The sequence below is a fragment of the Anabrus simplex genome, chromosome 1 (assembly GCF_040414725.1).
Source record: "Anabrus simplex isolate iqAnaSimp1 chromosome 1, ASM4041472v1, whole genome shotgun sequence".
NCBI lineage: Eukaryota > Metazoa > Arthropoda > Insecta > Orthoptera > Tettigoniidae > Anabrus > Anabrus simplex.
The window spans coordinates 98,186,047-98,212,745 of NC_090265.1; the positions used below are offsets into that span (position 1 = coordinate 98,186,047).

Here is a 26,699-nt window from a genome sequence, read left to right on the forward strand (position 1 = left end):
GGATTCCTCACAGCAGTATTATTGGACCTTTATGTTTTTTTATATATATCAATGATATGTGTAAAGAAGTGGAATCAGAGATAAGGCTTTTTGCAGATGATGTTATTCTGTACAGAGTAATAAATAAGTTACAAGATTGTAAGCAACTGCAAAATTACCTCGATAATGTTGTGAGATGGACAGCAGGCAATGGTATGTTGATAAACGGGGTTAAATGTCAGGTTGTGAGTTCCACAAATAGGAAAAGTCTTCTCAGTTTTAATTACTGCATTGATGGGGTGAATGTTCCCTTTGGGGACTGTACCGGGAGGTACACCTCTACACCGCATATTTAAATCTTGTGCCTAATAGAACTCCTCTACTGGAGGAACAGTGAACTTGAAACTGGACCAACTTGTAAATTTACTCAGAAGATGTCACTACAGAAATCTAATGAAATTTTGTGAGACGAGCTGCTCGACTAAGTGGTATGTTCATATAGATGTTGATTCCCATAGGGAACATGTAATATTTGTCCTGAATGAGTAAATTTATAATACCAATATCATGGTCCGTTATTGGACATTATAAATTTTCCAGCTAACTCATTCTTGGTTGCCTGCGTTTCACCCTCATGTGCCAAGTTGGGCTCATCAGTTGGTCCTTAGCACATCTACCAAAACACAAGGCTAGTGCATACCGTGGAGGCCACTGCATAGGCTACTTGAAGCCACCAGCAGTGCCAATACACTATGAGAGACTATGTCTCACTTCCAAAAATTGATGCCTGCCTGGCCATCAGATGATATAATGTTGATTCCCATAGGGAACATGTAATATTTGTCCTGAATGAGTAAATTTATAATACCAATATCATGGTCCGTTATTGGACATTATAAATTTTCCAGCTAACTCATTCTTGGTTGCCTGCGTTTCGCCCTCATGTGCCAAGTTGGGCTCATCAGTTAGTCCTTAGCACATCTACCAAGACGCAAGGCTAGTGCATACCGTGGAGGCAGTGGCCTGAATGAGTAAATTTATAATACCAATATCATGGTCCGTTATTGGACATTATAAATTTTCCAGCTAACTCATTCTTGGTTGCCTGCGTTTCGCCCTCATGGGCTAAGTTGGGCTCATCAGTTGGTCCTTAGCACATCTACCAAGATGCTAGGCTAGTGCATACCGTGGAGACCACTGCCTCCACTAACTGGTATGTTGATATAGATGTTGATTCCCATAGGAAACATGTAATATTTGTCCTGAATGAGTAAATTTATAATACCAATATCATGAGACCATTGCCTCCACGGTATGCACTAGCCTTGCGTCTTGGTAGATGTGCTATGGACCAACTGATGAGCCCAACTTAGCACATGAGGGCGAAACGCAGGCAACCAAGAATGAGTTAGCTGGAAAATTTATAATGTCCAATAACGGACCATTATATTGGTATTATAAATTTACTCATTCAGGACAAATATTACATGTTCCCTATGGGAATCAACATCTATATCATCTGATGGCCAAGCAGGCATCAATTTTCGGAAGTGAGATATAGTCTCTCATAGTGCATTGGCACTGCTGGTGGCTTCAAGTAGCCTATGCAGTGGCCTCCACGGTATGCACTAGCCTTGCATCTTGGTAGATGTGCTAAGGACCAACTGATGAGCCCAACTTAGCACATGAGGGCGAAACGCAGGCAACCAAGAATGAGTTAGCTGGAAAATTTATAATGTCCAATAACGGACTATTATAAGTGGTATGTTCCGAGCTGTCAGTGGAGAGATGGCGTGGGAGGACATCAGTAGACGAATAAGTTTGGATGGTGTTTTTAAAAGTAGGAAAGATCATAATATGAAGATAAAGTTAGAATTCAAGAGGACAAATTGGGGCAAATATTTGTTTATAGGAAGGGGAGTTAGGGATTGGAATAACTTACCAAGGGAGATGTTCACTAGATTTCCAGTTTCTTTGCAATCATTTAAGAAAAGGCTAGGAAAACAACAGATAGGGAATCTGCCACCTGGGCGACTGCCCTAAATGCAGATCAGTAGTGAATGATTGATTTGTTATTTTTAAGTTTCATGTACTGTATGAAATTCTATGTGTTTTGTTTACCATTCATCAAGAAGTTTGGACCTTATTCAACAGAGGTCACTGCTAAAAAACCATGATCATGCACCCTGGTGAGAAGTGGATGAACTTTGATTTAAAGAAGTTTTGTATTCATAAGTTTTTTTAAAACTAATTAATGTTCCTTATTTTTGGGTTGGCAATATTGATCTTTTCTTTCTGCCAGTTTTGAATCCAACCAATCAAGAATTTCTGTAATTAATTTTCTACCAATCACCATCTTCTTCTTTGATTTTGAATGTAACTTTTAAATTCTCCAATAAAATTGAGTGGGTGTGGCTAGTTTATTCGTGAAACGTCTCAAACTTTCCCCGAGGGTTTATAAACTGCGGATTTTCTCATCTCTTGGCCATTTGATCGTCACCTTAGTTTGTGTGTCAAGCAGGAGGCAGGAGGCGCCTCTTTCATCAGGCAGCAGTTCTTCAGCAAGGTAATGGCCAATTAACATCTTTATTTCTTGCTAGCTCTGCAGTTTAACCCGAGGGAGAGGTCCAAAACCTTAACTATGTAACCTACTTTTCTGTAAATGTAACTTCTGCCGGCTTTTGTAATACCTTCATAAAACTTTAACTGTAAATCGGGGATGGAGAGTTATGTACCCTCTCGAGCTCCCCTTCATATTGGTTTGATGTGACTACATTTTGTAACTGGTTTCCATCCTTTCCGTAAAGTCTTAAATTATTCTTATACGAGTCACCTCCATAGTTTGGGAATAGCCCCTGTTTCATCGGCCTAGTGCCCTTTAGGTTTTAAGGATGCATATTTAGGAGTGCAGGTACTCGCCTCCATTCAGTTTGTGTTTCGGGCCATTTAGTTAACCTGTTTCTTTCCGCAACGGCCCAATAGGTTGGGTACAAGATACCGCTGTTTCAAATTTGTAAATACTGCCTTGTAAGGCCTGTGATTAGTAGATTTTCATGTAATGTTGCCTTAGGTAGGCTTGGAAAGCTGAGAGCATGTCTGCTCATTTCTAGTGTTGTAAAAGTGTCTCTGGGAGGCTTGATATTGTGTGGGGAGCAAGCACTCCAGGTATTGAGGGATTTCTGCTCTTGTGTAAAATTGTGCTCTTTTCGTAAAGTAGAGCTGAGAGCTCAGGAAATGTAAAGCGAGGGGCTGGAAGCCCTGATTACTAAACAGTCACTAAATTTTGGGTTTTCTTGCTTTGTCTAAACTTTGTCATGGTACCTGATGTATTATTGTTATCTCTCTAAGTGAGAATTTGTTAACTTGTTGCTTTTCAAAAATATAACCTTCCATTTCATTTTAAATTATTTCTTGACATAGTAGTTAGACCCATTCACCCCGGCACCTTTCACCTCTGCTGGTCCAAGGGTAGCCCCGTAACAGGGACCATTGTAAATAGCTAAGTATTAATATAAGGAAAGATCTTAATTTGAGTAATCACATAAATATGATTGTAAATAAAGTGTACAGATCTCTGCACATAGTTATGAGGGTATTTAGGGGTTGTAGTAAGGATGTAAAGGAGAGGGCATATAAGTCTCTGGTAAGACCCCAACTAGAGTATGGTTCCAGTGTATAGGACCCTCATCAGGATTACTTGATTCAAGAACTGGAAAAAATCCAAAAAAAAGCAGCTCAAATTTCCGACAAAAGTGTAGCATTACAAAAATGTTGCAAAGTTTGGGCTGGGAAGACTTGGGAGAAAGGAGACGATCTGCTCGATTAAGTGGTATGTAGGAATTGTATCATAAGTGGTATGTTCCGAGCTGTCAGTGGAAAGATGACGTGGGAGGCTATCAGTAGATGAATAAGTTTGAGTGGTGTCTTTAAAAGTAGGAAAGATCACAAGATGAAGATGGAATTCAAGAGGACTAATTGGGGCAAATATTCATTTATAAGAAGGGGAGTTAGGGACTGTGAATAACTTACCAAGGGAGATGTTCAATAAATTTCCAATTTCTTTGCAATCATTTAAGAAAAGTCTAGGAAAACAACAGATAGGGAATCTGCCACCTGGGCGACTGCCCTAAATGCAGATCAGTAGCGACTGATTGATTGATGGTTTCTTCTAGTCCTCAAACACATGATGTAAGATTGTTGAGAATTGATTCACGTTTCTTTAATTCTGTCTATGAGTCCTCAGATCAATGGCCCCACATAGGAAAATGTTACAGCAGTTTGGGTTGGGGCCACATGAGGGATGTAACATACTGTGTCCACTTGAATAACCATTGTTTATTACCAATCAATAGATATGGGAACGAAGGGCACAAAGATGCATCATATGCATTATTATAATTGTGAAAGGTGTTATCGCTTGGAACTCTCAAGATTTTGCCGAGTTAATGCAGTGTTATCAATCTGCACAACAATAACAACAGCTGTATTGACATTGATTTCGGCAACAAAATCTTGCTTAACATTGAAAAGTCTCATGTTCTGAAAGTCCTTGAACCACAGAAAGACCGCAGCATGAAGTAGTGCATATTTGATGTAAGCTTGATGCAACTTTTCTCACGTTTCTGAGGCAGCATGCTTTCAATGAAAACAAGATTTTATTGATGCATACTGTTCCTCCTGTGTCATCTCCATTTTGTGTTATGGTATATAAGATACAAACAGTTCCTACAACAGAGAGCTTGGCTGCCAACTAAATGATAGAATGTGCTGCTATCTATGGGCATTAGGTATAAAACATTACTCATCTAAAATATGCATGTTACAAACAGGTAACTGTGCAGTAAGCTATGGGAAAAACAAGTTTCACTCTTTGTTAATCAGCCTGCATAGATGGATGTGAAGAGATTCATTGAGTATCAAACTTAAGAGTATGAACAAATAAATGGCTGGCATGAACTAAATCCCTATCCTTGATCAGGAAGTTTCCTGTGAATGCAAACATACCTCATCCAGATCTTGTAGACTATATATCTGCTCTCCCAGAAAACTCAGATATCTGGATAGTTTATCACTTCTGGGACCATAACTGTAGAAGAGACAGAAGAATATCATGCATTTAAGATCCCAACAATACTCCACAAAAAAACAACTAACAGTGTAAACCTATCAATGAAATTGCCATGTGGTGGAGTATGCTTTCAGATTTTAAAACAGAAATTCAGACAAATGTACCACATAAAATTCAAACAGCATTTTTATCATTACTAACATTATAAGGCCAGTTTGGTTTTTTTGCACAATATTGCAATAAATAATAAATTTGCTGTTGGCCTAGAAAAAAAAAAACATGTTAGAAAATCCATTGCTTCCCTTATTGGAAAGTGAAGGGGAAGGTGATGTTGCACAAAGGAATAAAGACAATAAAGCAAATAAGCTATATTATCTGTTTCTTTTCTCACATATTCTTTTCAAAAATAGCTGCAATGAGGGCAGATCAAATATAAACAGGAATTATTTTTTAAATTTATTGTATCAGCCAAAAATACACATATAAAAATCACTTTTCTACATAGATAAACATTTTCTCATTGGGATGATAAGTATTTGATGCCATTCTGAAATGGAGTTCATCCCGGATGATGGTTTGAACACTTCTATAAATTATTCCTACAGCTAAAACAATGTGCAAAATTTTTATTCGCTGATCTTTGCCAATAATGTCACGAATGGCAACAATGTTGTCTGCTGTGATGCTTGTCTAAGGTCCCCTTTCATGTGGTTCATTTTCCACAGCTTCTCTTCCTGCCACAAATTTTTTAGCCCACTCATACACTTGAATCTGCAAAAGTGTTTCTTTCCCAAACTGTGTGTGCAGCCTTCTCAAAAATTTGGAAGGTTTAGTGCCCTCTTTTGGGAGAAATTTGGTAATGATGCTTTGCACAACAGAGATGTGCACCTCTTACTTACTCATGGCGTACTGAAGCAGCCCAGCTCTCCACCGTCGTTCGTACGTGCATGCAAACCCCTTCTTCAGACACCCCCACAAATATCCTGGCAAAGCCCTACCTCAGAATTATTACTAATAGCAGCAGTATATTCAAATTCTCACTTATATTTTATCCACCTTCGTAATAAATGTGATGCTAAATGTAATGTACAAAAATACTAAACACAGTAATACATCTTTATTTCAGTCGCTGGTTGTGTAAATTATTTTTCTAAAAGAAGAACTCTCCTTTCGAGCAAAGGAATTTTTCATTCTTCTTCTTTTAATCTCCTGTTCAGATAGTCTATCCTGTCTTGTCTGATCTGCTTCAAAATACTAATTTTCTTCTTCTTGAGCCTAATTGTTTTTGTCCATTAGCTTCTTTAGTCTTTCAACTGGTCTCGGTTTCTCTTGAGTTTGCCAGTGCTTCTGAGTTTTCATGTTCTGGTTAAGTTCTTCCATCTCTTTATCATACTCAAAATATCTTCTACCACTCCCTGTTGAATTTGTTACCTCAGTATGTTTCTTATAATGTCTGTCTAGAATGCACCATCTATTCTCACATTTGCTTTCTGTGATTTTCCTGTTTAGTAGCTGAGTCAGGGCTTCTGCTATAACCTTCCATGTTTGTTTTATTGACCTTATTTTGAAGGTTACACACATGTTTCTGTATTTTTTTATATGTCTACTGAGGCCATACAGTGGCTAGAGTATTTAGATCTTACTCTTTGAACCCTTTTGCTTGCATGATTGTTTTCAATGTGTATATCTTGTAATCTATATATATATAAAAGAACTTGTCCTGACTGACTGACTGACTGACTGACTGACTGATTCATCATCGCCGAGCCAAAACTACTGGACATAAAGAAATGAAATTTTGGGGATACATTCATATTAACATGTGGGTGCTCGCTAAGGGAGGATTTTTTTGATATTCTGTCACTAAGGAGGTTAAAAGGGGGGTGAATAAAAAAAAATGAGTGTATCTATATCTCAAAACTTTAAAGGTTTACAGATGTATAAATTGGCATTTAGATTCTCCCTTAAAAATAAAGAAACACGTATTTTTTTGTTTTTGAAAAATCCCAATAGGAGAGGTGGAAAAAGGTGAAAAAGTGGTTGAATGCCTTTAACAGGCTACTTATATTTCAGAAACAGAAGATATTACAGATTGGAATTTGGGATCATCTTTAAAAATAAGGAAACAAGTATTTTTTTGTTTCTGGAAAATCCAAATAATGGGGGGGGGGGGGGGGTGGAGAGTAAAAAGGGGGGTAAATTTTGTTAATGAGTGTATCTATATCTCATAACTTTAAAAATTTACAGATGTAAAAATTAGTATTAGGAATCTCCTTTAAAAAATAAAGAAATACATATGATTTTTGGTTATTGAAAATCCCAATAGGAGGGGTGAAAAGGGGTAAAAAGTGGCTGAATGCCTTCAATGAGGATACTTATATCTCAGAAACTGAAGATATTACAGACCTGAAAATTGGTAATCGAAACAGACTTTCAACGTATTAGGTCATGTCATGTACATTAGTACGTGTTGAAGAGATGTTAAGTACAGAACAAAAAAGGCCAGCCGGACACCCGTGGGATCCGAACTCACAACCTCCCGGATCCCAAGTCTGTTTCGATTACAATGCGGTCGTGAAAATTCAATATTTATTGACATGCCCCACAACGGGCGACTTAAACGCACTCTACAGTGTGCTAGCAGCAGTGCCAGACCTGTAGCTCAGATCCTTTCAAACAGAACAAAGATGGCCTAGGCCACCATAGCTCAATTGGTAGAGCAACCGACCCGAAATCGGGAGGTTGTGGGTTCGGATCCCACTGGTGTCCAGCTGGTCATTTTTGTTCTGTACTTAACATCTCTTCAACACGTACTATACGTACGTAACACGACCTAATACGTTGAAAGTCTGTTTCGATTATAATGCGGTCGTGAAAATTCAATATTCATTGACATGCCCCACAACGGGCGACTTAAACGCACTCTACAGTGTGCTAGCAGCAGTGCCAGACCTGTATCTCAGATCCTTTCAAACAGAACAAAGATGGCCTAGTCCACCATAGCTCAATTGGTAGAGCAACCGACGCGAAATCGAGAGGTTGTGGGTTCGGATCCCACTGGTGTCCGGCTGGCCATTTTTGTTCTGTACTTAACATCTCTTCAACATGTACTACAGGTATGTAACACGAACTAATATGTTGAAAGTCTGTTTCGATTACAATGCGATCGTGAAAATTCAATATTCACTGAAAATTGGTATTTGGGATCTCCTTTAAAAATAAAGAAATGTGTATTTTTTTGTTTTCGGAAAATCCAAATAGTGTGGCGTGAAAAGGGGGTGAATTTTTAAAATGAGTATATCTATATCTCAAAACTTTAAAAGTTTACAGGTATAAAAATTGATATTTAGAATCTCCATTAAAAATAGAAAAACATTTTTGTTTTCTGAAAATTCTAATAGGAGGGGTGAAAAAGGGTGAATAAGGGTTTGAAAGCCTTTAGTGTGGATATTTAAATCTCAGAAACTGGAGATATTACAGACCTGAAAATTGGTATATGGGATCTCTTTTAAAAATAAAGAAACACGTATTCTTTGTTTTAGGAAAATCCAAATAATGGGGGTTATACAGGAATGACAAATTGGGGTTAATTTTTAGAAAGATTATATCTGCAGTACATCTCAGAAACGTAAAATGTTACAGACGTAAAAATTGGTATTTGGAATCTCCTCCAAAAGTAAAGAAACATAGGTCATTTGTTTTTGGAAACTCCACTTAAGGGGAATGAAAAAGGTTTTGAAATTTTAAAATGATAATTTCTACAGTATATCTCAAAAACTTAACATGTTACAGAATAATAAATGGTATTTTTTTATCTCTATTAAAAATAAAGAAGTGATTTTCTTTAGTTTTTGGAAAGAACACTTGGGGAGGAGGGGGAGGGGGTAAAAGTGACTGAAAATGGGGTTGAATTCTTTTAATTAGGATACTGATATCTGAAAACTGAATATGTTACAGAGGTGAAATTTGATATTTGGAATTTGCTTTAAAAGTAAAGAAACACATATTCTCGGAAAATCCAATGAAGGGGGTGGGGGAGGTGAAAGAATTGAAAAATTATTAATTGAATTAATTGTATGAGGATACTTACATCTAATAAAAACTAAAGTTGTTACAGACGTGAAAATTTGTATTTGGACCTCTTTAAAAACAAAGAAAAATGTGTTTTGGGTAGGGGAGTGGGGGGAGAACCATTTTGGGATGCAGGAGTGAAAAGGAATTAAACTCCTTTCATGAGGACACCTATCTCAAAAACTAAAGATGTTAGAGTCGTGATAGTTGGTATTTAGAATATCCTTTACTATTAAAGAAACAAGAATTTTTTTGCCGGATAATTCACTTAAAAGGGGTAGTGTGAAAGGAAGTAAAAAAAGTGAATTACGTTCATGGGGATAATTATATATCAAAATTGAAAGTTACAGACGTGAACATTGGTATTTGGAATCTCTTTTCAACAAAAAGAAACGCGCCTCCAACGTAACAGTGGAGTGAAAAAAGAGGTGAGACCAATTGATTTTACTGTTCTTAATGTACTTATAAGGAGCCTCCGTGGCTCAGACGGCAGTGTGCCACTCTCACCGCTGGGTTCCATGGTTCAAATCCCAGTCACTCCATGTGAGATTTGTGCCGGACAAAGCGGAGGCTGGACAGGTTTTTCTCCGGCTACTCCGGTTTTCACTGTCATCATTCATTCCGGCAACACTCACCAATATCATTTCATTTCATTTGTCAGTCATTAATCATTGCCCCAGAGGAGTGCGACAGGCCTTGGCAGCTGGCACAATTCCTATCCTCGCCGCTAGATGGGGGCTTTATTCATTCCATTCTTGACCCGGTCGAATGACTGGAAACAGTCTGTGGATTTTCAGTGTACTTATTCTGATCATAAACCTATCATTTTTAAACTTTCCTAGGTTCATTTCCAAGAACCATCTTTTCCTTTGGAGAATGTTCTTAGATTACAGTAGATTCTCCTGGCATATACATAAAAATTTAAACACATTTGAAATAAACGATAGGAATGAGATTGACTATACAATGGTTCACCTCTATAGTAAGGTCAATAATGCACGGAAGTATGTCATTCGTATCACCAGAAATCCCGCGCACTTGCCTACGCGCGACAGTGGTGCTGGTCACATTGTCAACAATGACAATGGCAGCAAATGTAATTTACCGCCAAGTAGCCGTCTTGCATCTTGCTGTGGGGTCCAGCGAAAAAATAAAATAAAATAATTATGATGTTCTGGACCATCGTCAAAATGTGCGTACCGCGCTGGAAAAGGGACCTGGACGGGTAATGACTACGAATGCAGTCTGGCCGCGGGTTCAATACCGCCAAGGCACCAAAGACGACACCATGCCGGATCTCCTCAAGGATTTGATCGATATTAAAAATGCTTATAGGAAAATATATTTAGGGACCCAACTGACTGGGAGGAATACCTGGACCTAGGTCGGACAGTATGAAATTGATTGCTGGAAAGAAAGATTGAAAAATGGGAGGAACTTTACCATAATATCTCAGAAAACGTGTCAGATCGCGAATTTTGGCGGATTCTCTCAGAAAACGAGTCAGATCGCCAATTTTGGCAGATTCTGTATATAAAACTTAAGCATTCAATTATAAATTTTGGTACAATAACATAGCGAAGCACGGGTATCTTGCTAGTTATGTATATAATAGTTGTTCATGTATATTTAATCTTTGTATTGTTTTGTGTACATTACCATACACTAATAATAATAATAATAATAGAGCTATAGTGCCATTTACACACCATACTATAATTTCAGTACTGGCACTGGAGATCCCTACTGGTTCTTCATGCAATGCGAGGGATTCGAATGATTCTAAAACGCATAGAATTAAACATATTTTTACCATTTACTTATTTCATTTCATATTTTGTGTTTAAATACACAGATAAAGTATAAATTGCTAGATATAAAAGCTTGGTTTAAACTTTATGCAAATATGCTCTTAAATTATAATTTAAATTTTAAAAAATAATTATGTTGTGTTGAATTTAAATAAAATACTTACCATCCATATTTCTGTTTCCTTCTCACCAGTTAAAACCTATATAAATATACTACAGGTAATAGTTTGGTCCACCTTGTCAATATTTTATCAAGTTCCTAATTTTGTACAATTATTTCAATGAACAAACATAACAAACCAGTAGCAAGAAACATTTTAACTTTGTTTGATTTTTTCCAAGGAAACCAGCTGATGTTTTAATATGTGTTTTAAAGTGTTATTGTGACCTGTGTGTCATCAAGAAAGGAGAGAAGAATTTCATTTTGGTCTTTAATAAAAAATTAGTATATTTTACTTAGTCTGGAAAATGAAGAAATATGGACTCTGGACTCTGCAGGAATTTTTTTATTGTAACTAGAAGAAAATTATGTTTGATGAGAAAATGTTATTTAGAATATTTTGAATATTATTGTAATATATATATTTTAAATGCAATTTAGGGAAACCTCAAGAATATAATTTGGGACTTATGAACTTTTTAAAAATTTTCTGAACAGATCAAGAAATTATTTACATTGTAAGAATTATTTTTGAAGTGATTCTTGTATTTAATTTTCATGTAGTTGTGTTTGATTGTGTGTCATGTAAATTATTTTCAAGAAGATTCAAAAAAGACATTCTGGACACTGAATAAATATTTTTTAATGTAATTAGAAGAAAATTGTAATATTGTGCTCTGGCGAAACATGTGCGGTACATAACTTTTGGAACAGTAGGTACTGCACATGGAAAGATTAGGTGATGCAATTCCTCTTGCATCAGTAGTTTATAAAATGACCATATACGATCATGTAATTGGATTGGTCAGAATAACGACCTTTCCAATTGGCGAAAAATTAGGTGTCCTATTGGTTATTCGTGATTGGCCCGTTTCCGGCCTTCTGCCGGCTTCGTGTGTGTGATGCATGTTGCCCATGTCTTTACCATCTGACCGTCCTCGCGAGCAGGTGTGCTTGAGGTCTAGCTCTGTCGGGGCCAACTGCCTCTCATGGTGAAAATGAAAACCTACAACCTGTTTTCCAGTCATTGACCGGGTCAGGGATGTAATGAATGAAGCAGATATAGGCTGTTAGTACGATGGGGTCGCCACTCCCAAAGTGATTTCTTAATGAATGATAGATGCAATGAAATGATAATGGAGAGTGTTGCTGGAATGAAAGATGACAGGGAAAACCGGAGTACCCGGAGAAAAACCTGTCCTGCCTCCGCTTTGTCCAGCACAGATCTCACATGGAGTGACCGGGATTTGAACCACGGTATCCAGCGGTGAGAGGCCGACGCGCTGCTGTCTGAGCCACGGAGGCTCTGCCTCTCATGGTAAGCGCTATTTTTCTAATTCTTTTGTATTTTCTTTAATTTAAATTCATTCTTATGTTTCGGCCTTTGTCACCTTTAACGTAACTTTCCATGATAATGTTAGAGTTTATTTTGTGCGCTGGAGTTTCCACTAGATTACCATATTCACCATAATTGAGTTTCAGTAGAACTTAGCTGTTAGGCTAATCCGTTAATGTTGTCTTCGGAGGCAAACGTTTTCTGGCTCAATGTTTTGTTATTACAGGTAAACGTAACAGTCTCTCTTTAATAAAGTATTGTATTAATTTTCATTCTTTCGAGAATGCCTCCATTCATCTGTGAATCTTTTGTGAAAGTTTATTGCATTTATTTTAAAAATTAATTGTCAACTACTCTGCCATTTATTTGTAATTATATCTTTTAATTTGTCAATATTATGAGTTCAAGGTGGATGATCATGAACCTTTTCTTCCCCATAACGTCATACTTTCTCGTGGACCTCAATAGGGCTTCCTTCACCTTCCACTATCCTGTCCGTAGTAGTCATCATTAGGCCTGTAACCCATGTATACCTTGCGTATGGTTTTATTTTCCGTGTTTGATAAGTTAACCGTCTTATTTCCTATGCTTAGATGTGTAATGCCACTACTTTGATATTTTTCTATTTTCTCTATTTATTTTATTATTATTATGTGTTCATGCTCATGGCCTAATTCATGTTTTTCTTATTCTAATTCATATTTCATCCATATTATTATTACAGTAGAGTCTCGTTAATCCAAACTAATTGGGACCGGAGTCTGTTCAGATTACGACATTTTTGGATTAACCGGAAGATATTTTCTAATAATAATGTTATTGTTTTTCGTCTCGCTAACTACTTTTATGGTTTCCGGAGACGCCTAGGTGCCGGGATGTTCTCCCGCAGGATTTCTTTTACGTGCCAGTAAATCTACTTACACGAGGTTGACGTATTTGATTACCTTCAAATACCACCGGACTGAGCCAGGATCGAACCTTTCAATTTGGGGTCAGAAAGCCAGCACCTCAACTGTCTGAGGAAAATAGTTTCTACAATACTGTATATACTGTAATTTGAAATGTCCATTCTTTAGCAGTTACATCAATAAAATACTGTATAAAATTACATTAGGGTAGTTAAGAACCCGTAGAGGAGAAAACGACTAAAACTAGGTTAAAACTTGTTTCCTAAACAGTAATGGCTTACACTTTTGCATTGTGCCCGGGATGCGAAGAGCTGCTTGTGATGTTTATTTAATAGTGATTGGATGGAAGCTGACTGTCATCAATTGCAAACAGACCAAGAAATTGTAGCTATGGTGGAGAAAGAATCTGGAATTGATGAGGAACAGAGTGACGATGAAGAAGACCACAATGAACAACTAGTGTCCCATTCAGATGCTGTGACTGCCTTAGAACTAACCTTGCCGTACGCTACGTCAAGCAACACTCCCCTGCTACGCCCACTGATATGAAGTTTATGAGACGCTGGTTTAACACTGCATCTTCAAGTAGGTTCCAATCACAACGGCAAAAGAAACTAACATACTTCGTAAAGATATACGAACTGTATTTGATGGTTTATGATGTGTAATTATGTTTACATTAAGTTATTCTAGTAAAATATGACTAATAAAATGCAAGTAATTCCGTATTCTATACTATATTCTTTCATTTCAATAAGGATAATTTTTTTAAAAATTGAATATTTCAGTTCGGATTAACCGGAGTTTCGGATTAACGGGACTCTAGTGTATTTTCAGAGTTCATTTTTATTATTGTTATTATTTATGTCTATGTACCCAAGTTCGGCAACATTGCGTATTTGTTATTATTATTATTATTATTATTATTATTATTATTATTATTATTATTATTATTATTATTATTATTATTATTATTATTATTATTATTATTATTATTATTATTATTATTGGTGTACGCACTCCACAGGTGCTACAGTTATATTAAATAAGAACAACCAGCTGAACTTTAAAAAAAGTTTTTTAAAGTATTCTATTGCATAACAAACATTATCAAGATATGTTTATTGTGTGTTTATGTGTTAAATCAAGATTACGTGTTAATAATGTTTTATGTATAGCTGAATGTTGTTAGATCTTAAGGTATGGCAAATCGTGCTTTGTGATGTAGAAATTGCTGATGTAGGGAGTGGTGGTTCCCGAAACATGTCTTAAAAAAAAAAGAGGCATAATTGTATAAAATTAGGAAATTGATAACATACTGACAGGGTGGACCAAATTATTACCTGTAGTATGTTAATATGAACTTAGTCAATACGGACCAACTATGGACCAAAAATGGTCAAATTAGTTTAATCTGAGTCTCAAACCTTGCTCTATACTAATAGTGAAAACTAAAATTGGAAACTTCATTTCTTATTTCTTTTCTCCTTTATATCATTGGACTGTTTTACTCCAATTGCATGGAAACAAAGATATTCCTCCATGCCAGTTCATTAAATGATGTGAGAAACCAATCCAACACAGCCCATTTATGTATCAGTCCTGTAACCACAGTGCATGTGTATAGAGTGATATGTGAAATTGTCCATTTGCTGAAAATGAACTGTGTGTAAATACAAAGTATGTTACAAGTGTTTATTTATATATCCACCTATTCAATACAAAGAGATCTTTTTAGAAATTAAATATTATTATAAAATGTTAAGGGACATGTTTCGCCCATATTAAGGGCATCATCAGCCTCAAATTCAAACCTGTATGGTGAAAAATCAGGATCCTGATTGCTCTTACAAGCCATAAAAAGAGGATATCATTATAGGTGTCAGTCTAAACATACAAAATATTAGAATGTCCTTGGCTAAAATTGCAGTATCAAGCTGCATGTCATAAGTTCACATGAATATACTTTCCGGAGCATTGAAAAACTTGTTGGGGTAGGGCAGTAAACAGCTCAACAAGTTTTTCAACGCTCCGGAAAGTATATTCATGTGAACTTATGACATGCAGCTTGATACTGCAATTTTAGCCAAGGACATTCTAATATTTTGTATGTTTAGACTGACACCTATAATGATATCCTCTTTTTATGGCTTGTAAGAGCAATCAGGATCCTGATTTTTCACCATACAGGTTTGAATTTGAGGCTGATGATGCCCTTAATATGGGCGAAACATGTCCCTTAACATTTTATAATAATATTTAATTTCTAAAAAGATCTCTTTGTATTGAATAGGTGGATATATAAATAAACACTTGTAACATACTTTGTATTTACGTACATTTCAATACGGACCTAACATGAGAATTATAACATGTAATGAACTGTGTGTTCGAATGAGATGGCAGTGATTACTGTTTTAAGAGGAAGTAAAACTGGACAATCATCCTCTAGTACACTAATCAGAGGGAAAAATTGGAAGGGGTCCGACTCTTAAAAAAATGAATGTATCGGCCAAAAAAGACAAGGGCCATGAAGAGCGTGAAAATGAAAGACTCCTTAGGCCTCGAATGCTCAAATACCATCTGAGTCAGAAAAGAGCAAGAGTTAACCAAGGGAGGTTGGATAGGTTACTTGCACACACAAGTTGCTTTACGTCACACCGACACAGATAGGCCTTATGGCGATGATAGGACAGGAAAGGGCAAGGAGTGGGAAGTGGCCGTGGCCTTAATCAAGGTACAGCCCAGCATTTGCCAGGTGTGAAAATGGGAAACCATGGCAAACCATCTTCAGAGCTGCTGACAGTGGGGGTTGAATCCACTATCTTCTGAATACTGGATACTGGCCACACTTCAGCGACTGGAGCTATCAAGCTCGGTGGATAGGTTAGAGCTTATAAATCTCATATATTGTCCTGTATTGGCTCAACAAAACTCAAGCTTATGTTACAAGGAGGTTTCCACCTTCCAATACTTGTTTGATGAATGATGGAACGAACCTAGAGTGTCACTGTGGTACACTACAGCAGATAAGTGATGGTACCATGACAGTTCTTCAGACGTGCCAGCAAGAGCCAATTCAGAACTATAGTGTCTGTTGTGAAGGGTAGTTAATTGCAACTGATGGAAAGAAAGAATGTCACAGTTCAAGCAACAGACAAACACACATTTCTGACAAAATTTAGGCAAATCCACTAACACAACATTTCAGATGATGAAGCTGAAACTGGCTGTATCAGCCCGACAAAGAAAATATGACAAGATTGGTCAAAAGCCAATGTGTTGCTTGAACTGTTTTGTTGTGTTATAGGAATTCTACACATGGATTCACTGGAGCAACTGTAGCAACAACAACTATGAGGAGATCCTTTACCTCTACACAATTAAACATCCTGAAGTGTAGCATAGGAATAACTGGCTGTTGCTAGATGATGGCCTCTGCACATCACTCTGTATCTGTCCAAACGGAACTGGTAAGGCAACAGGTCGCCCTTTTGTCACACCCTCCATACTCACCTGATCTTGCACCATGCAATTTCTTTTTTTTTTCCATGCTTGGAAGCAAAGCTACATAGGCATAGATTGCTATCTGTTGAGGAGATCACTACTACAGATGTATCCACAATGACGCACACAAAATGCTGTCAACTTGTGTACATGGATTTATTTACAATTATTTACAAATTGAATGCACATAACCTTAATCACTGTATCACAAACAAAACACTTCACTCCAAGAACATCAACAATGCTGCCATTTTAGCAACTGCCTATCACTTCAACATGGAGACTGCAACCACTGCATGTCAGCTACCAACTTTACTAAGCCAATTCACATACTTCAAACACTCGTTAAACAATAACTCTTCTCTACCACCAAGATCACCTCTTTATATATTTGCCTGGCCAGGCTTCTAGAAAGATACATTTTCTCGTAAATTCTAGTGTGTTCAAGCCCCAGAAATTATGTACAGAATATTCTACCGAGTACGTGTCTATCCAGTACCATTCTAGATGTTAGAGTGTGTTTCACAATTTTATAGTGGATTACAAATCGTTAATACAGGTAATAATAAATTATATACAGGTTCTTACATTAACTAAACTCATATAAATATCTATATACAACAAATGTTTCATGACATAAACTCACAAATAATGTGATTGTAAACTAATAATGATAATAATAAGTGGATGTACATTACAGGGAATAATAATAATAATCTTAATAATAATAATAATAATAATAATAATAATAATAATAATAATAATAATAATAATAATAATAATAATAATAATTTGAGCTCGATAATTGCATTATTTACCCATGGGTGAGAGAATATTGTTTTCAAGTTATATCAGTTTATCACACTTGCATTAATATCCCACCTATAACTTGAAACAATTCCTACAGTCTATCACACTCATCGACTTTGCCTTGGACGTAGATTGTATATTCTTTCTTCCTCGATGTCACTGGATGTGTTCTCCTCCTCTTGACCAGCTTGTGCCATATTAGGGGTCAGGGTTGCCTCGCCGCCAGCCTCTTCCTCGATGATAATCGATGCATTCTCCTCATGACCTGACTGTGCTGTGTCATTAGTAGCCTCTCCTCCAGGCTTACTCTGTATGTGCAGTGGTTGGGTGACTCAGCGCAACTCCGATGCGTGGACCTTGACAGGAGAGTTGGTCTTTAGTAAGTAGATCCCATGGCCCAGCTGTTTATCCACCCCAATGGGACCAACCCACTTAGGTGCGAGACCTGTGTGGAACCGTCCAATCTTATTACTGACTGGGTGGTTATGTCACAGTACTTGTTGGCCTGGTAGGAAGATCTAAGTCTCTTCAACATCTAGAGCCTTGGCCTGGGTAAGGGATCTCTTTTCAGCCAAAGCTTGCTTCTCCTTGATGTTCTGCTGCTGCTGCCACTCTGCCAGGAAAACAGCTGCATCATCGTGACCAGGAGTGGCTGGTGGAAGAATCTCCCAATCCCCGGTGCCATATAGCTGTCAACCAAGGAATAGCTCCGTTGGGGAATAATAGGTGACACCTTTGATGCGTCGTCGCAGGGCAAAGAGTGACTGTGGTATCTGGCGGTCCCACAGTCGATGTTCTTTGACTATCAGGTGGAACCATAGCATTCTTTTCAGCTCCTGGTTTTGTCGTTCTGTTGGTTTGGCCCTTGCGTTGTAGATAGGGGTGGCCCAGTGCTCCACACTCCATTCTGTCATCATTTGCTGCCACTTTCTCGACGTGAACTGACTCCCGTTGTCTGACATAATACACTGTGGATAACCGTAGCAGCTGAATACCTCGTATTGTAGCAGGCTGGTGATACGTACTGTCGTGGCTTCAGGTATCGGTATTTTGTGAAGAGGTTGGTGATTAATAGGAAACCTGTTTTACCCCATGGTTTTCTAGGATAAGGGCCCATCAAGTCCAGGGTTATGACCTCACATGGGCGTTGTGTCCTTCTTCCTCGTTGGCTGGAATCTGCCTTCCTGTTGCTTGCCTTGATGCAGGCACAGATGTAGCACCCCTTCACATAGTCCAGGGTGTCTTTTCACATGTTGACCCAGAAGAATCTTCCTCGGATAGACTGGTACGTCTCTTCACCTCATGGAAATCTGGCTTCAGTGCTGTCATGGAACTTCTCGAGGATGTCCATCGTGTGCTGTCTGGGGAACACCACTACTGCAGGCGTGTTGAAGAGGTGCAACCTGTACATCAAGAGTCCTCCGTCAACCTGGAAGTTCTTGTAGCACATCTTGAATTCCCTCGGGATGAGTTGACAATTGGTGTTCTGTCTCCTAATCCACTGCGTCATGGTCCTACAGGGCTTGTCTTGTTCCTGCCACTGTTTGATCACTCCCAGATCAAGTTCCTTCTTTATGGTCATAAGGACAGGTTCCTTAGACTCACTCTGGAGTTTTTGTGGGAACTATCTCTCGACAATGGTGCTCCTAGCTTCAAGTTCCCTCACCGGGTGCCTAGATGAGCTGTCTGCTCCTATGTTCATCAATCCTGCGACTTCACACATATCGAAATCAAATTCTGTGATTAACAGAGCCCATTGCATCAGTTTAGATTTTGAGCCAGAGATTGAGTTCAACCATTTGAGAGCAGCGTTATCAGTATAGAGCTGGACTTCCTTCCCTCCAAGTAGCCTCATAATTTGCCCATGGCCCACACCCAGCTAAGGCTTCCTTCTCAGCAGTGCAGCAGCATTGTTCGATGGGAGATAGTTTCCTGCTGGCATACTTGATGATGTCCCTTCCGCCGTCACTCCTCTCCTGGAATAACACTGCTCCTAAGCCGGAGTGACTGGCATCTGTCTGCAAGCACATCTTCCATTGAGGATCAGGATGGGCTAGACTGAGAGCATTGCATATCGCAGCCTTAATGCCTTGGAATGCTCTTCCTTGCTGGTCCATCGGAACGGGCGGTTGTTATGGAGTAGATCGGTGAGTGGTATTGCCTTCTCTTCAAAGTGTGGTATGAAGCTGCTATACTGTCCACGCAAGCCAAGGAACTGACGTACCTGACGTTTGGTCCGCGGGCGTTCAGCTTCTTCGATAGCTCAATTCTTCTCCGATTGCCTTTCTAAGCGTTCAGATATTAGGACATGGCCAAGATATTCTACGCGGGACTGAGCAAAGTGGCACTACTCCAGTTGGCAAGTCAGTCCATGAATCTTCAGTCGTTTCAGCACTTTCCTCAGATGCACAAGGTGTTCTTGAAAATTCTTGCTGTGAATTAAAATGTCATCGAGATACACTTGGCAAAAGTTCCCAACATATAATACCTTATCCATCAATCACATGAAAGTGGCAGGAGCATTCTTCAATCCAAAAGGCATTACTGCAAACTGGTACAATCCTCTTGGTTTCATGAAAGTGGACAGTGGTCTAGAACTTTCCTCGACCTTCACGTGCCAATATCCGGAGTTGAGATCCAGCATGCTGAAAATCCTAGACCCACTTGTTTCAGAGAGTTTTTTAGGTCAGGCATGGGGTAGGCATTACTAACGGTCTTCTCGTTCAACCTGCGGAAGTCCACACACAGTCGATACTCCCCATTATTCTTCTGCTTTGGTAGGACGACAGGTGAAACATCTCTTGAATCTTCTGGATGACGAAGTTGCGCTTATCTGGGTTGAATGAATATGGACGTTGCTTGATGGGTGAGAAAGCACTGCATTCAATGGTATGTGTTACCATGGTAGTCCATCCTATTTTATTGGTGATGACTTCCGGAAAGTTCTTCACGGTGTGTCTCAGCTCCTCTTCTTCACTCAGTCGAAGATGCGTTAACTGGATATCTCCCAGGTCTACAACGACTTCCGTATCCTTGCGACTCCGGAGATTTCCATTGTGCCAGGTGACCCTCAGATGTCTGTTTTTTCCCAAAAAGACCTCATGAGCTGCACAGTCTAGGATCACCTTGTATTCCACCAGAAAGTCATAACTTAATATGATGTCAGGTGTCAGGTTCTGAATCACTGCAACGTGAATTACAATAGGCATTCTCATACATTTAGCGGTTAGGTTAGTCTGTCTTTCGATGAAATAGGTTACCCCGTCCGTTGCTCCCACTACCCTTCCGAGATGGTGAGACTTCATAGGTGGTTGTAATCTGGCGACAGTGCCGTTGACAAATGAATGGCTTGCTTGGCAGTCGAGTATGGCTGAAAAATTCTTGTTGCCAATCCATAAGACAATAGCTGGGCTGGGTTGGCCTGTTCTACTCACAATCTGACCAATCCCTCTCCTACTTGACCAGGGTTGCTCATCTGTCAGGTCTTAAGGCGCATTCCTGATCCCGGTCCCATCCCCACTCAATCCAGAATGGCCCGGACGTAGTTATTCCAATGTCAAGGCTGGGTATAAGAAATTTCATCTTTTATTTTATCCGTAATGAACCTAGATCACAAATACTTATAAAGTATTTGGAGGTTCCACTTATACAATACAAAACAACGTTGCCTGAATGTATTACAACATATTGACTATATTTAGCAGTACTAGTTTCAGCGTTCCTTTAGCGCCATCATCACCGATAAAATGTTACAATTAGTTAACACATAATTAAAAAGAATTAATAAATTAAAATATGTAGCTGTGATGGACTAGACATTGATTACAATTTGCTGATGTCCAGTTCATAGTAATGTTCTAAACATCTGTAAGATTTGGCTAAAAGTCTCGTTAGTTCCCAGATTATACTAACACTATTTAGTGCTATTTTTCTAAATTTAAATGTCCTATTTGAAATTAATGATGTCAGAGGTTTAAATTTGCAATGTTTTTCTTCTTCGTTGTACTTTCAGTTTAGTTGAGAAACCACTACTTTATTAAAGATTGTGTATTGAATGTTTGTGATCTACTGGCTGGAATCAATCAATCACAATCAATAACTGCTGATCTGCATTTAGGGCAGTCGTCCAGGTGGTCTTTTTCCTAGCCTTTTCTTAAATATATTTCCAACTTGAAGTCTCACGCTCAAGGACACTACCCTGAAGGTGGTAGAGGTGGGATCTCTTGCTGAGTCCGAGGGGAAAGCCAACCCTGGAGGGGTAAACATATTAAGAAAGAAAAGATAAATACCCGAAATAGAAATGGAAAACTAAGATGAAAGTGCTAACTGCTTTGAGCCACTCCGTAGTTTTGTCCTGGTCTACAGAGAATTCATGAAATGAAGTGTCCCTTTGCTCTTTTTTTTTTTCTTTTCAAATTACAAAAAAGGCACACAGCAATACATATTCGAATATTTCCAAACACAGTTAAAAAAAGCATATCACTACAACATTAAAAAAATGAATTAGCGCATAAATTATAATTCTTGTTTAGGACAAAGTTACAGCGAGAAAACACTTTGAGCCACTCATTAAATTTGTTCTTGTTTGCAGAAAATTTCTGCTCGAAAGACAAAAAGGCACACAATAATGTCACAAATTCCAAGAGTTGTAAACACAATTAAAAAAATATAATCACCACACTACACAATAAAAAATTAAACTCACTAGCGCATAACTATCAGCTCAAATTATCAAGCCAACAAGCACCTCATTGCGAACACATTGCCAACATTTACGACAGCAAAACCATATAAATAAAACTGGAAATGCGGCAATTTGCGGTATACAGCTTCCTGTCAGTGACTAGGAGGCCAGCGCTCCAGCAGCATTGATGGTGAAACTTTCAATCAATCAATCAATCAATCAATCAATCAATCAATCAATCAATCAATCAATCAATCAATCAATCAATCAATCAATCAATCAATCAATCCTGTGATTCACCAAATTACAAATTCCTTGAATAAACAAGATTTGCACATAACACTAATAAAAACATTTTATTCAACCATAATACAGTTAATTCAAAAAAACGATGAAAATCAGGGATCTGGAATTTCTTATATGTTGGCCAAACTCGGCACAGCTTTATTACAAGATACATGGAACACTATAACGCATTAAAACATAATAAATATTCCGCAATGGGCAATCACATGAAAGAGACCGGCCACCAATTTAATACAATAGACAGGGATCTCAAAATAATAAAAAGGATCGAGAAAGGGAAGTGAATGACCGAGTATGAGAACATAGCTACATTTGGATCAGTATTTCAATAAAGAAGAAACCTAAGTGATACAATTGAAATAAAAAGCCCGTTAATAGAGCAATTGCCAAAATTGCTACAAGTTCTCAAATCAGAAAATAGTAAAATCTTCAAAGTATTCAATTATAAACCTTCCAACACATTAACAAATACAAATCCCACCTCAAAAACACATAGAGACCTCCACCACAAGCTAGGTCAGTATCCAACATCCTACCCGCAGTTCCTTCCCATACGCCCCCTACTCGCTCTCCACACGTTACACCAGTGCTTATTGCTCCACCCACAGTTCTTTCCCCTATGCTTCCTACTCGCCCTCCACCACACCCGGCCCATGCATATAACACAAGAAGCAGAGACACGATAACAAATAGTCTCAGTACTCCAAAAAGCACAGCTAGGCACTAAAGTGTGAATAAAGGGGTAAGTGAAATTCCAACCACAAGAATTTCTCGTAACAACTACAAACAATACACTCATAATATTCTTTTGTTACAGACACATTCATCCACAAATGTTGCAGTAAAACAACACACTAGCAACTAAGTACCATCTATTGGTGTCCATTTTAACCACGCTTCAATAACAAACAGATCAGTGTAAAAATAGGTTGACTGAAACCATAGTGAAGATTGGTGAAGACTACTAGTGTGATGATTCCAGTACATCACAAACATTCAAAACACAATCTTTAATAAAGTAGTGGTTTCTCAACTAAACTGAAAGTATAACGAAGAAGAAAAACATCGCAAATTTAAACCTCTAATACCATTAATTTCAAATAGGACATTTAAATTTAGAAAAGTTACTTAGCACTAAATAGTGTCAGTAAAATCTGGGAACTAACAAGATTTTTAGCCAAATCTTACAGATATTTAGAACATTACTATGAATTGGACATCAGCAAATTGTGATCAATGTCTAGTCCATCACAGCTACATATTTTAATTTGTTAATTCTTCTTAATTATGTGTTAACTAGACAGTGGTAACATTTTATTGGTATAAAATAATTTTAACAAACAAATTATTTATATGAAGGTTCAATGTAAAGACTTAACCTTGAGATATTTCTTCAAATGAGGCTGTAGATGCTCGATATAACGAGTGAAACATGTCCCTGTTAGTGTTGTATTGTAATAATGTGTCCTTCTATAGACAATAAACATTTTTATGTATTGAATTAGGTGGAAAATAAAACAAGAATTGTAACAATTAGTATTAAGTTCAATATGAGTAAAAAACATGAAAATAGTTCTATGCAAAGTTTCTGAATGTCCCATTTCTGCTGTATCAATGAGCAGAGCAGAGTACAAAGGATGATGTTGTTGCAGAGCTTCTGCATCCACTTACAAGAATTTACAAGGAGAGTCAGATTTACAAAACCCTGGTGGAGTCTTGCTTGTGTGGGTTATTGCAGTGGTGGATGTTTGATTACCAGGTGTTTGCAAGTGAGTGGTACCAGAACATGATATGCAGATACAATGTTTGTATCGAAGTGGGTGTTTGTCATGTTGAGCCTTTCTTGTAAATGGATACAGAAGTACTGCAATAACAATGTGCGTAATCTGTTCTGGTGGTGGTGTTTTGCTTGTAGCGGGGAAATGGTACTTTTCTGGACATGGGTTCTTATTCCAAACGTTATATGCTCTGTCCCCTCAGTAAGCCCTCAAAGTACGTAATAGGAATACACCCTGTATGTGCTACACACCTTAGTTAGCAAAATCTTGGTGGTGACAATGTCATAAACTAACCAAGCATTCAAAATTCTCTCTAGAGTTGTGTGTGAATACCAGTCACTACCTTGATATTGATGAATGGGGCTCTGCAAATTATGAAGGAGCCCATTCTTACTTTTGATCCATAGTTTAGATAGGAGAGAGTAGTGTAGAATCAGGTGGTGGTTATGTCCAGACTTACTAATTCTCTGGAAAATTCCACAAGATGGGAGCACTTCTTTGTGTGTATCTTGAAGCCCCCTTTTGTCGATTAAATAACCAGCAGTGTGAATGTGTATCTCTTCAAGGTTAGAGGGTACGTCGCTGTTTGTTATTTTCTTTGTGTGACTCATGTCCACTTCATTATTTACGACATCACTGCTAAGAGTCGGGTGAATTATTTACTTCAATGCTTTGCAGTTATATGTACAGTTGTGCAATGAAGGCAATTGCAGACTTTTAATTGAAAACTGAAGTAACTGTATATAGGGTGAAATATATTCAATCAGTGTGCATATTGGGTAAGACCAGACATTGCTATGTTGGGTAGCAATGGACACAGGAATAATTCAGTTCCTGTTGTTACAGGTTTTGCCACGGAGAGAACACGGGATCAGAAGGGGCTAGTGGTCAGAAGACAATATAAAACGTGCTCTAAATGACTTGGCACTTGTAAATTATGTACTAATTTCTAAACTACAACCTTGTATTATGAATGTGATAAGTGTATTCAAGTACTGTATAAGGAAAAGACATTCTCAAAAGAAACATCCAATGATACATTAAAGATGAACTTGGTGTGACTGTCCAGTTGTCAGTTGGTAACTAGCACACCTACTGAGACGTGAGGCTAGTGCAAATTGACTCACTGGGGCAAAACGTTGACAACCAAGAACGAGTGAGCTGGAAAATTTTTAATTTAATTTATATGGGAATTATTATGCATTCAGTCTTTTAGCACAGATATTTCTGGTTCCCTATGGGAATCAAGATCTAGATTTTTTGTTTCTTTTATATTTATCTATGTTCTCTAAGGTGCCCTAATAAAAGTTTTGTTAATTTCTTTGGTACAAAAACTGATCCATATAAATTGAAAAATGTAGTGCCCATTGATACAAGATTCCCCCCTATAACTGTATATTTTGCCATGAGCTGTGGAGGAGCCTCATCCAGGGGTCTGGATGGGACAACCACCTATTGCCACATTCAACTTATGACACAAGCTACCAATGTCAATCCCAACTGGCCATGTAGCTCTTGGGCATTTTTGTACCCTTGAAAGTGATGAGATATTGGTAAGTGGAACGTTGTGGAATTGCCTAAAAATTTTATTAGCATGAAAGACCCTACATTAAAAAAATCTGCTGCCATCTGTGTTCTAGAGATGGTACTTGCAATTCAGTGAGTAGGCTGGAAAACGTCAAGAACGTGCTGCAATTGAGGAGTCACAATTTCAGATTTACTTGATGGGTTATTATTCCAATGATCAAGAATATTGTAGAATATTAGATTATTGAATGAGGTTAAATAATTAGCTCTATTATTTACTGCAACATGGACAGACATTTTTTACTCAGAGAATAATTGAATTTGAATACTCAAGTAAATGTATCTGTGATTGTTTCCAGCTGAAGTGGTATATTGACAAAATAAATCCTTGTCCTTCAAACATAACCCATGGATGATGCAAACAATGTCTAGTTATATAAGGTAGTTGTCTTCAATTAAGGTATCTCATTAGTTTGTCCCTTGAAACAATAAGCGATGGTATTGAAGCATTCTTCAAAATAATACCACTAACAAATTATTAATATTTGCCTAGCAACTTAAAAGATAAATAAATACAAAGACTTTATATACAACCTAGGAATGTATAAGCCAATGAAAGCTCAGAGGATATTTACTGCTACAAACATATAGCATAAAATATATGGGGAAATCTCTTATATGCAGATAAGGCCAAAGTTGGGCATGAGCACACTGAAGGTGTACAACTCAAGTGCCCGAGTAATCTGAGAAAATT

The 26,699-nt window shown here is 37.8% G+C and overlaps 1 long non-coding RNA gene and 1 other non-coding gene across 3 annotated transcripts in view; one reads left to right on the plus strand and one right to left on the minus strand.

The window, feature by feature from the left end:
• Positions 1-26,699, minus strand: part of LOC136862066 (uncharacterized) — an 82,631-nt gene that overhangs the window by 20,660 nt on the left and 35,272 nt on the right. For both annotated transcript variants that reach the window (XR_010859053.1, XR_010859054.2), the window contains exon 3: positions 4,984-5,065. This is a non-coding gene — a long non-coding RNA (uncharacterized lncRNA). The remainder of the gene's footprint in view (positions 1-4,983; positions 5,066-26,699) is intronic.
• TRNAS-CGA (transfer RNA serine (anticodon CGA)) lies at positions 7,744-7,820 on the plus strand. Its single transcript has one exon. It is a non-coding gene; the product is annotated as a tRNA-Ser (tRNA).